This window comes from Crassostrea angulata, chromosome 7, assembly GCF_025612915.1.
Source record: "Crassostrea angulata isolate pt1a10 chromosome 7, ASM2561291v2, whole genome shotgun sequence".
Taxonomy (NCBI): domain Eukaryota; kingdom Metazoa; phylum Mollusca; class Bivalvia; order Ostreida; family Ostreidae; genus Magallana; species Magallana angulata.
In genome coordinates, this window is record NC_069117.1 from 49,423,243 (window position 1) to 49,433,234 (window position 9,992).

The 9,992-nt window shown below is 39.0% G+C and overlaps 1 long non-coding RNA gene across 1 annotated transcript; it reads left to right on the forward strand.

Moving 5' to 3' along the window:
* The first annotated feature begins 7,767 nt into the window (after positions 1-7,767).
* LOC128192105 (uncharacterized) lies at positions 7,768-8,471 on the forward strand. The gene is made up of 3 exons (XR_008244502.1): positions 7,768-7,896; positions 8,232-8,275; positions 8,369-8,471. It is a non-coding gene; the product is annotated as an uncharacterized LOC128192105 (long non-coding RNA).
* Positions 8,472-9,992: the final 1,521 nt, after the last annotated feature.

Genomic DNA, 9,992 nt, shown 5'->3' on the forward strand with positions numbered 1-9,992 from the left:
TTGGTCGGAGCGTGGTCAAATCTATCATAAAGCCCTTCGGGCTTCATTGGTTTTGACCACGCCCCGACCGAAATAACCACCTCATAATACTCAAAAAATGATTCCTTAAATAAATCCTCGAATCTACAGTCAGAAATTTAGACTAGTGCCTCTGTTTAAAGGAATACCGGTGTTTATTATGAGGGGTTCGATCTTTATCGTGCCAGCACCTACAGGAACTTTGGATTAAAAAGAGAGTATCCATAAAACTCGAATTTCATAATCTGACGAAAATGTTTATATCAATTATTTTTAAACTTTTATTTTACTGTAAACATTTTAAGTATATCACAAGAAATGGGCACCTAACATATTAATAATTAGAGAAAAAAAGTCATGAAAACTGTTCTATGCATGATTAATTTGTGTCTGATTCGTGGTGAAATGAATATATGGAGCAAATATGACATTGACATATGCATTAATTGTTGACATTTTTAAGACGTATTTAATCAAATTTTGTTTCAAAACTTACTTCTTTCTAATTATTTAGGTAGAGGGTGCATTTTCACTTATTCACAATCAAATGCACTATTCATTGTATTGCTTTTGTGTAAAATCTTCGAAACTAAGTTTTCAATGATGTTAAATCCTTATTGATGATAAAGTTCATTAGTACTAATTCAGGGACAACATCAAAACAACACTAGCGCATGCACATTTATTTGTATACTAGATGATACCCCGCTCAATCGCTGGATTTAACACTTTACACATTATTATCATATAATCTTAATATGTTGAACCATATTTTTGTTCCTTTTTTGTATTATCTTTGTCCCATTTTTCTTTAAAATTGAAATTTAAAAAAACCCAAACTGCATTGCAGATTTAGAGGAACGGACGGGGATAAAAAATCAGAACTTCAGATAAAAGACTGTTTTTAAAAAACAATCATGGGGGGGGGGGGGGGGGGGGCATCCCTATTAAACATTTACGTAGAATACAATTATCTTTTCAACAAATTTATGTCTTAGGTTTACAACCAAGGTTTACATCTGTCGTGATACAAAAAAGTATAAAATTAAATTAAAAACGTTAGGTTATGCATTATTATCCATTTGCATACATATTTTTAACCAAACTTGTCAGGTTCAAAGTATCTGGCCGACATGTTAACTCGCCCTATATATAGGGCCATGATGTCAATTAGTCAACCCGTTTCTGGGCACCCTATTCTGGAAAGTTCTTTTCATTAATATTAAAATCGCATTAATTGTTCCATTTTATTTATTAACTTTTGTATTAATAGAAGTCCGATCCAAGGTATCTGCCCGCGATGCACGATGAATCCGTCCTACTCTTTTCGTCAATTAGTCCATTCGCGTTCTTGGTTACCCCGTTCTGGAAAGTTCTCAAGCGAATGGGTATCAAAACTAAAATCGCCCACTAAAGAAACGAATTTACTCATTTTATTTATTCAACGTTTGTCAAATCTTAACTTTAATGTATTCTCTAAATAGGCTCACAGTAAATATATTCAGTCTTTACGTCATCATTCAATAATATTTCATTGCAATTATATATTTTGATGCAAACTGTCCCTGACTTGGATCCGCCAAAGCGTGTCCACCACCTTACTCTCATTTTTGCTATTTCGGGCTTGTTTATCGAAAATGAAAGTAGGTTTTTGATTAATTTCACAATAATAACTTATCAGTTAAAATTCAATTATACCTAACGGACAGCATCACGCATGTGTTGAAATACCAAAGGTGTAAGCAAGTACTCTGGTGCAGGCGTTTTATAGTTTATTTGCAAAATGCCTTAATTTATAAGTATAGATTTTTAACCAGAAGTGTCCGATCCAAGGTATGCGTCCGATTCATGGTTAAATCATCCTATTTGTTTGCACAATACTAGTAGTCGATATTTTGAAGTGTGCAACACGTAATAAACTCGAAGTTTTATTGGCTGCTGAAAATAGAACGACGTCGTGCAATGACTTTACGCATCACTTTTGTTGTGGATACATTCTATACTTGCAAGAAGTTCGCTTCAGGCTACAGCGAAACCTTTTGGAAAATTTCAGATTTCGAGGTCGTTAAGGATGACATCAACATCAAATAAGAGGGTATAAATCGTACAATATTCGTTTTTATTAGTTTCAAGCGGATTTTTTTTTCAATTAGAAATCATACTATTATTTATTGCAAATGATAAATTCAGGACAGTATGTAATATTAGCTAACGGCGATATGAACTGCAATTGCTCTTCTTGCATATCGGTCGGCTGCATATCTTTACGAGCGCTTTATGTAATATTTTAGCACCAAGTTCATTAAAAACAATCTAAGTTATATAAATATAAGACTTTACTTTATCATTGATAAAAGAAATAGAAAAAAAAAGTTATGGTTCAATGTAGCAACTACTTTTCTTAAATGACATACTTAAACGTGTTACCAGAAAGTTGATAAAGCGTAATATGCCATTGACTACTATAGCTTTAATAATTAATGATCATATAATAATTTCTCGTTTGTGCTACATTTCAACAGGACATCCTTCTTCTTGGATTACTGGAGGATGAACAATGGATAAAACAACATTGGTGTATAATCACAGAATGATAGACTTCTGGTTATTAGTCGCTAAATCTATTTACGCTCTTCTTTTAACAGAAAATGTAGGTGTGAATATTTTGTCTTATTTCAGAACATAGACGATTTAGAGCTCGAAGAATGTTGCCGATCAATAAAGAGGTTGGCGGTTCCCCTCGTGGGGAAGGTGCAGCTGGGACTGGGGACAAGGTTAGGACTTTTACAGGACTGTCATTGTGTTCAATGTCACGAAACTGTCCATGATGCTATACATTCATTCTGAATCTAAGGCGCGGTGCAGTTACAGAGTAGATAATGAATTTCTAACCAGATTTTAAGAATATCAATGCAAATACGAATCATCCACCCATTAACTGTTTAATGTATTCATAAAGGAAGGAAACCAAATGCTTCAGCTTTAATATCATTCTTATTTTATATAGTGCTGTCTTTTTCAAAGGAGTTAAAATATGTCCAATATTGTAATAATTATAAAAGTCCCCTCAAAGCACAGTTTGATATGTATATACTGCATTTACATGTGTGTGTATGTTCAGTATTTTGCAGTATTTTACACAGTGGAATTTCTACTAACTGACAATGTGTAAATGTTGGTGTAATTATTTTCATCGATATTAATTTTATTCAATAGATCACACCTTCTGGTCCAAAAATATAGAAAAAACCATGGCGTTTACAGGTAAATACGTTATTTATATACAATGTGATAAAATGTGCTATGTTGTTGTTCGTCCGTCGGTGGCGCCGATGACTACTGTCTCAACTTCATGGGGGATGGGGTTGACCTGGACGGTGGGTGCGGAGGTGGCTGGTTGGGCCGATCCTCGCACGAAATACTTGTAGTCTCGAGCAGTGAAAGCAGTGGATGGTGGCAGCTGCTGGGTCTTTGGCACTGTCTTTCCTGGCCTGCCTGCGTTGTTCTGTTGGCTTCACAGCTATTGGCGCCCTCATGGACTGTGGCTTTCCACCCACACCTGTCTTGTGCATGCTGACTTCCCATGAGTCAGGGTTGATACTGAATGCCTTGAGGAAGGTCTTAAGGCTTCTTTGGTGCACACCGGGAACACTTTCCTTCCTGTAGTTCGCAAGAGAGTAGTTTCTGGGGAGTCGATGGTCTGGCATACGGACTACGTGTCCCGCCCAGCGGAGCTGTGACTGTATGAGCATGGTGTAGATGCTTGGCGTGCCAGCTCGGATGAGGACTTCTGTGTCGGGTATCTTTTCTTGCCACTTGATACTGAGAAGCTTTCGGAAGCTGGTCTTGTGGAAGTGGAAGCTCTCTGGCGTGCTTCTGGTAGACAGTCCACGCCTCACGGCCATACAGCAGTGTGATGAGAACCACAGCACGGTAGATCTTAATCTCTGTCTCAATTTTGATGCCTCTTCTGTCCAACACGTTCTTGTACCGTCTGCCCAATGCAACGCTCGCCTTGGCAAGTCTAGCGTTCACCTCGTCATCGATCACAACGTTCCTGAAGAGAGTGCTGTAGTCGTTGGTTGTTGATGATAATGTTAGGCTCAACATACGGTTTGCCTGGTGCTGGCTGATGCAAGACTTCCGTCTTCTTTGTGCTGATAGTAAGGCCAAAATTGTCGCAGGCATCAGAAAACTTGTTAAAGCTACATATGTGCCTCGGGCAGAATCATCAGCATCAGGAGGTCGTTGATGGTGTCCGATTGAACCTTGGTCTTCGCTTGCGGCCGTCTGAGATTGAAGACTGAACCATCAAAGCGCCATTTGATGCCGATTCCGGTGTCCGTGCCATCGACGGCATCAGTCAGCTTGGCAGAGAACATCAAGCTGAAGAGCGTCGGGGCGATACGCAGCCCTGCTTCATTCCATTGGAGACAGAGAATGGCTCTGAAGATTCGCTGCCGTCTTGGACTCTCGCCTGCATCCCATCGTGCAGCTGTCGAACGATGGTGATGAATTTTGTTGGGCATCCGTACTTCGCCGTGATTCGCCAAAGGCCCACTCTGCTGACAGTGTCAAAAGCCTTGGTCAGACCGACATAAGTTGAGTACAGGTCGAGTTCTGTTTCCGACCTTTTCTTGCAGCTGACGTGCAGCAAATACCATGTCGATTGTACCGCGATTCTTGCGGAAACCGCACTAACTCTCGGACGGAAGGCCATCCTCAAGGTGTTTAATGAGAGAGTAAAGTAGAACCCACGCTTACGTCTTTCCAGTGGTGAATAGGGAAATTCCACGGTGGTTGTCGCTGGCCTGTCTATTTTCCTTTCGCTTGTACAGATGGATGATTGGGGCATCCTTGAGGTCTTGAGGCACATTCCCTTAGCTCAAACAGATGGTAGAGTTTTCGACTAAAACCATGCCCCCTTCTTTGTAAATCTCAACTGGGATGGAGTCTCCGCCAGGTGCTTTGCCAGTTGACAGCAAACTGGTTGCTTTCTGGATCTCTCCCAAAATGGGAACGGCCGCGTCCGGTAACTGTTTGATGGAAACCTGGGGCAGTCGGTTGATGGCTTCGTCGTTGGTGGTAAAGTGGCGCTGCAGAACGCCATTGAAATGCTCCGCCCACCTGCCGAGTCAGCAATGAGGAGAGGGGATGGGCCTGATGGAGTTGGCCCGTTAACTTCCTTCAGTCCACACTTAAGGTTGTTCATGTCGTGAGAGTCGGCGTAGCGGTGGATCTCGTCAGGTTTGGCATTCAACCAGGAGTCTTGCATATCATGCAAGCTTTTGCTGTACTGCGAGCGTTCCTCAGAGCGTCTTTCTTGGTTGTGGAGGTGGGATCATCTAAATGAGCCTTGTAAGCGCGATGCTTGTCCTCTAGAAGCTGCGTGATCTCGGCGCAGTTCTCGTCAAACCAGTCTTTGTGTTTTCTGGTGGAGGGCCCCTGACATTCGAAGGCTGTATTGTACACCGTATTACGAAGTGTGCTCCATGCTGCTTCCACGTCGTGGTAATCTAGCACGATAGAGTTCAGGCGTTCATCCAGGGTGTCAGCAAAGTACTGAGAGATGGAAGGCAACCTGATCTTGCCAACGTTGAAACAATTTGAAGCCTTGGTCCCCTGAGCACGTATCTTGGAATTGATTCGAAAGGTGAGTTTTGCGAAGATGAGACGGTGATCTGTCCAGCACTCCGCGCCGCATATAGCCTTGGTAACACGAACGTCCTGTCTGTCCCTCTTCCTGACGATGACGTTCCTAAAGAGGGCTGCTAAGTCGCACAGGTGGCTGCCGAACTCCAACGCTGCTCCGGTCTGTGAAGAGCGACCCTATGGTCTATGCCGCCTGTGTTCAGGTCTGCAACTATCGACTTCCAGTGTACACGCAACTGTCACTTTCGTTGCTCGCCTGTCGCCACAGGGCTTTGTGGTGGACGATAGATAGGATGGAAGATGATAAATGACTTGTGCAATGAGTTTATTAAAAACAAGAAGTGTTGCGCGTTGCCGACCTCACTCTCTCGTCCGTAACCATCTAGATCCAGTGGCAAGACAGATGTCAGGACGTCTGGAGATGGCAACAGCTGCAGTGGATGACCAAGACGTGCTATATGTGCCTTGCCTTGCTCCAAGCATTCCACGGTGCTTGTTGTGTCCGCCTTCTCCTTTGAACCATGTTGGTTTCCTCCGCAGAGTCCACCGGTGCACAGTCATTTCATGCGTTATAGGCAGGCAAGCCCTCAATTAATGGGGGTATGAGATCCGTCAGCGCTTTATGTAGAGGGTGCTCTCCTAGAGGGATCTCCCATAAGAGGAGTTCCCTCTACCCGGACTAGTGAAGGGAAGGGGCGTCAAGCCATTGAAGGTCATGAGACTGCCCACTGCCAGTAATAAAATGTTCATGTGGGTCATTTGGCCTATATTCTAAATATTTTCAGGAATTAATTATACCCCCTGCAAACGAAGTTTGGGGGGTATATAGGAATCACCTTGTCCGTCCGTCTGTCCGTCTGTCTGTGCAAAATTCGTGTCCGGTCGATATCTTTCTTATGGAGAAACATTGGAAGGAGGAAGGATGTGTCATGACCTTGACCCAAGGTCATTCGGTCAAGGTCAAAGTCACTGGCAGAAAATGTGCCAAATTCATTTCTGGTCCATATCTTATGGAAAAATATTGGAAGTTTTTAATTCATATTAAGATTGCTTATAACCCATGGGTGAGCCATGACCTTGACCCAAGGTCAATTAAGGAAGTTCAAGGTCATTGTTTAATAAACACTTAATTCCTGTCTGTGTCATGTCTTGTATTGATGGAAATATTTGACGCAAAGCTTCCTTGTCTCAGGCCACATAAAATTATTTTTTAGATTCTCATCCCTGTCTCCCTGAAAATGGCCTGCCCCGCTGTATTTTTTTTTTGGGGGGGGGGGGTGTGTGGGAAAAAAATTTCGGGGAAAATTCGGGCTCGGCACCAATAACTCAAAATGTTTATATTAAATGGCTGCCTGACATGTGGATATTCGTTTGATTCGAGTCATGTTTGTGAACATAAGGATGCAAAAGTCCTCATGCATTAACAGTAACTTGAAATAAAATGGAATTTAAAGAATAGAAATTGGTTTGCGTACTCATGTTAGCATTTACAGTTTTAAAATATAGAACAGTCGTTATTTATAGAAAATGGACGGTGAATTAAAATAGATTCATCCAATATTTTCTATAATAGAAAAAATACATGAGTTATGATATTTTCTTAGCAGGGGTTATCAATTGTGAGCTTGCTTTAATTTGAGTTTTAGTGTTCCTAGTAAATAGTTTTATACTGTAACATTAAAAATCTCTTACCGTCACTAAGTTATATAAATAATCAATGTTTGCATGTCCGTGGTCAATCCTGAATAAATTGTTTGTTTTTAGATGCAGCCTTAACATACATCGAAAATCAAATCAGATCAGAATATCTGCTATCCTTTAAAGGTGGGTTTGTACTATGTCATCATTTTGTTACAACTCTCTGTCTCTGAATTTCACAAGCTTCCAGAAGGTTGCTTTTACTTTTTATATTTTGTTTCATTTCTTACAGAATTTTTTACAGAATTTCATTGATGCTAAAGACCATAAGATACCCCGTAAATTATATTATGATCTGTTTAATTTTAAACCATTTAACAAACGTTAATTTGTTTTCGTTTTGTTTTTAATATATAAATAAAAATAAAAAAGATGTTTTCACAGATTCCAAGCATCACAGGGAAAGACACGCTATAGCTAGATCGTGTAGATGTGAGCTCTTCACTCCCCATCAGAAAGACCAAAAAGCACACCAGTCATTCAACGGAAAAACCTTATCAAATATCCAGACCTGAAGAAAAAGATAAAGTAGATTTCCAATACCGTAAACCAATTTTAATTCGCGATCACTTTATTTTGCGAAATTCAAAGAAAATATTGGTTCTCAACCAAGATTTCTCTGGAAAGAATTTACCAGAATTTTTAAAGTACCGATTCGCGGCGATAAATATTTGCTTATTGGTTGGTATTGATACAAATATAATTAATTGGTTTATTGCTATATATTTAACAGATAGTCAACACCAAATCTACCTACGATTTCTCTCTTTATATAAATTCCATATATGGTATTTGTGTAGGTAAATAATATGATATTTTCAGTATACATAATCTTACGATAGCCTCTTCACCACATGTAATAGCTCCAGTCAACAAAAGACCGAGGCATGGTACCAGCAGCAAAAAGGTACGGAATTTCACCGTCGTGTACACGCGATCGAGTGTTGCACTTGCCTCTTTACGGTACTGATTTTTTTCATGTTATATTGACGATGTTTAGGGAACAACAGATACCGATATTAGTATCCCAAACCATACCGACACCGCCTGTGGCTTCAGAAGTTGTACTGCCAAACAAAGACAACAAGACCACAGATAAAGCTGTATGCGTCTACTTCTATCACTTGTCAACTATTTTTCAAAGAATTTAAGGCCCAAATATAAATCAACGTCAATTTTATAACATTGATATATTATATACATACATACAAAGTAAATATATTATATGTGTACTACATGACAATTTCAAATACAGTATGTACCAGTTAGAAACTACATGTAATCACAAATTGAATATTCTTCAATTCATTTCGTCTCTCTTTTTTATCTCAGAGCTCTCGAAAACGAAGGCAGAAAAGATGTGATGTTCCAAACAAAAGTGGACGTAAGCGAAGATGGAGTTATTAAAATTTACTCTGCTTGCTATCTAATTTTCCCTCCGTTTGTTTTGGTTTTAAAATATTGTAAATACCTTTAATATTATATTCAATTTGTTTGTTGTTAATAATATGAATTTGAATGTGTTTCCATATATTGTTTCATGCACATCATACACGTGTTTTATTTTATTTGGAATAAGAAAGAAAGTATACAAAACTGTTTGGTGGCAGCCAAAAAACAAAAATTATAAACAACCATCTTTATTTTCCATGACTGCGATAGAGCAACGAGTTTATCATTACCCATCCTAATTAAAAAAGAAATAATTGGTACAAGTATGCATTGTGGGTATATGTAGCTGGTTTTGATGCATTTATTTCAGCCAAACACTTGAAACTTTGCTTGCGTACGTCCTTCAGAAAGCGATCTACCAAGCCCCAACCCCTTCCATCCCGCAAAAAGACGGCATTACAATGCCGCAAATATTTCTTTTAATTACACTCACACCCCCAACAAATGGCCAAACGATTTCTCAAATATATGGTCTGGATAATCTGATTATCAACATTGAATTTACAATCTTATTTATTTTTTTTATTTTTTTAAAGTTACATAAAAAGATTGCATAGATACCGATAAAGTCATACACAATGTACCTCTAAAAACTGGCATACTAGTTAAATATGACAGTCTGTATCTTATTCATTATTTTTGTGAGATTTGTGATCATTCCAATGCATTAACCCCATAGTGACTTTGCTAGGTTTCTTATATTTGTCTGGTTGCTTGTGGGTCGTAAAGGTCACCCGAGAAAAATGCATGCCTCCAAAAGCTGAACTAATATTTCAAATATGAAGCAATGGTAACAGTGTGCAGAATTATTCAAATTACTCACTTTCTAGAAATTATTGCTAAATAAGTAGTTATAATTTTTCATAATATTACCTGAATATAGACCATAAACAAATTATCAAAAAAATGTTCAAGAAGTGATATTAATTGATTATGAAGGTTGTTTTGAAACACAACTGAATAGAATCAGATTTCTTCTGCTATATACTAGAACATGCAAGTACCCTCAATTCTACTTCCCCAAACCAGGCTCTAAGTAAACAATAAACTTTTAGTTACGAAATTATCTTTCCCCTCCAAGATGCTAATTTAAGAGAGCTTTGTAGAAAGACGGCAACACTATTGTGTGCAAAGTATCTGTGAAACTGTAACTACGACATGTATGGGCAAAA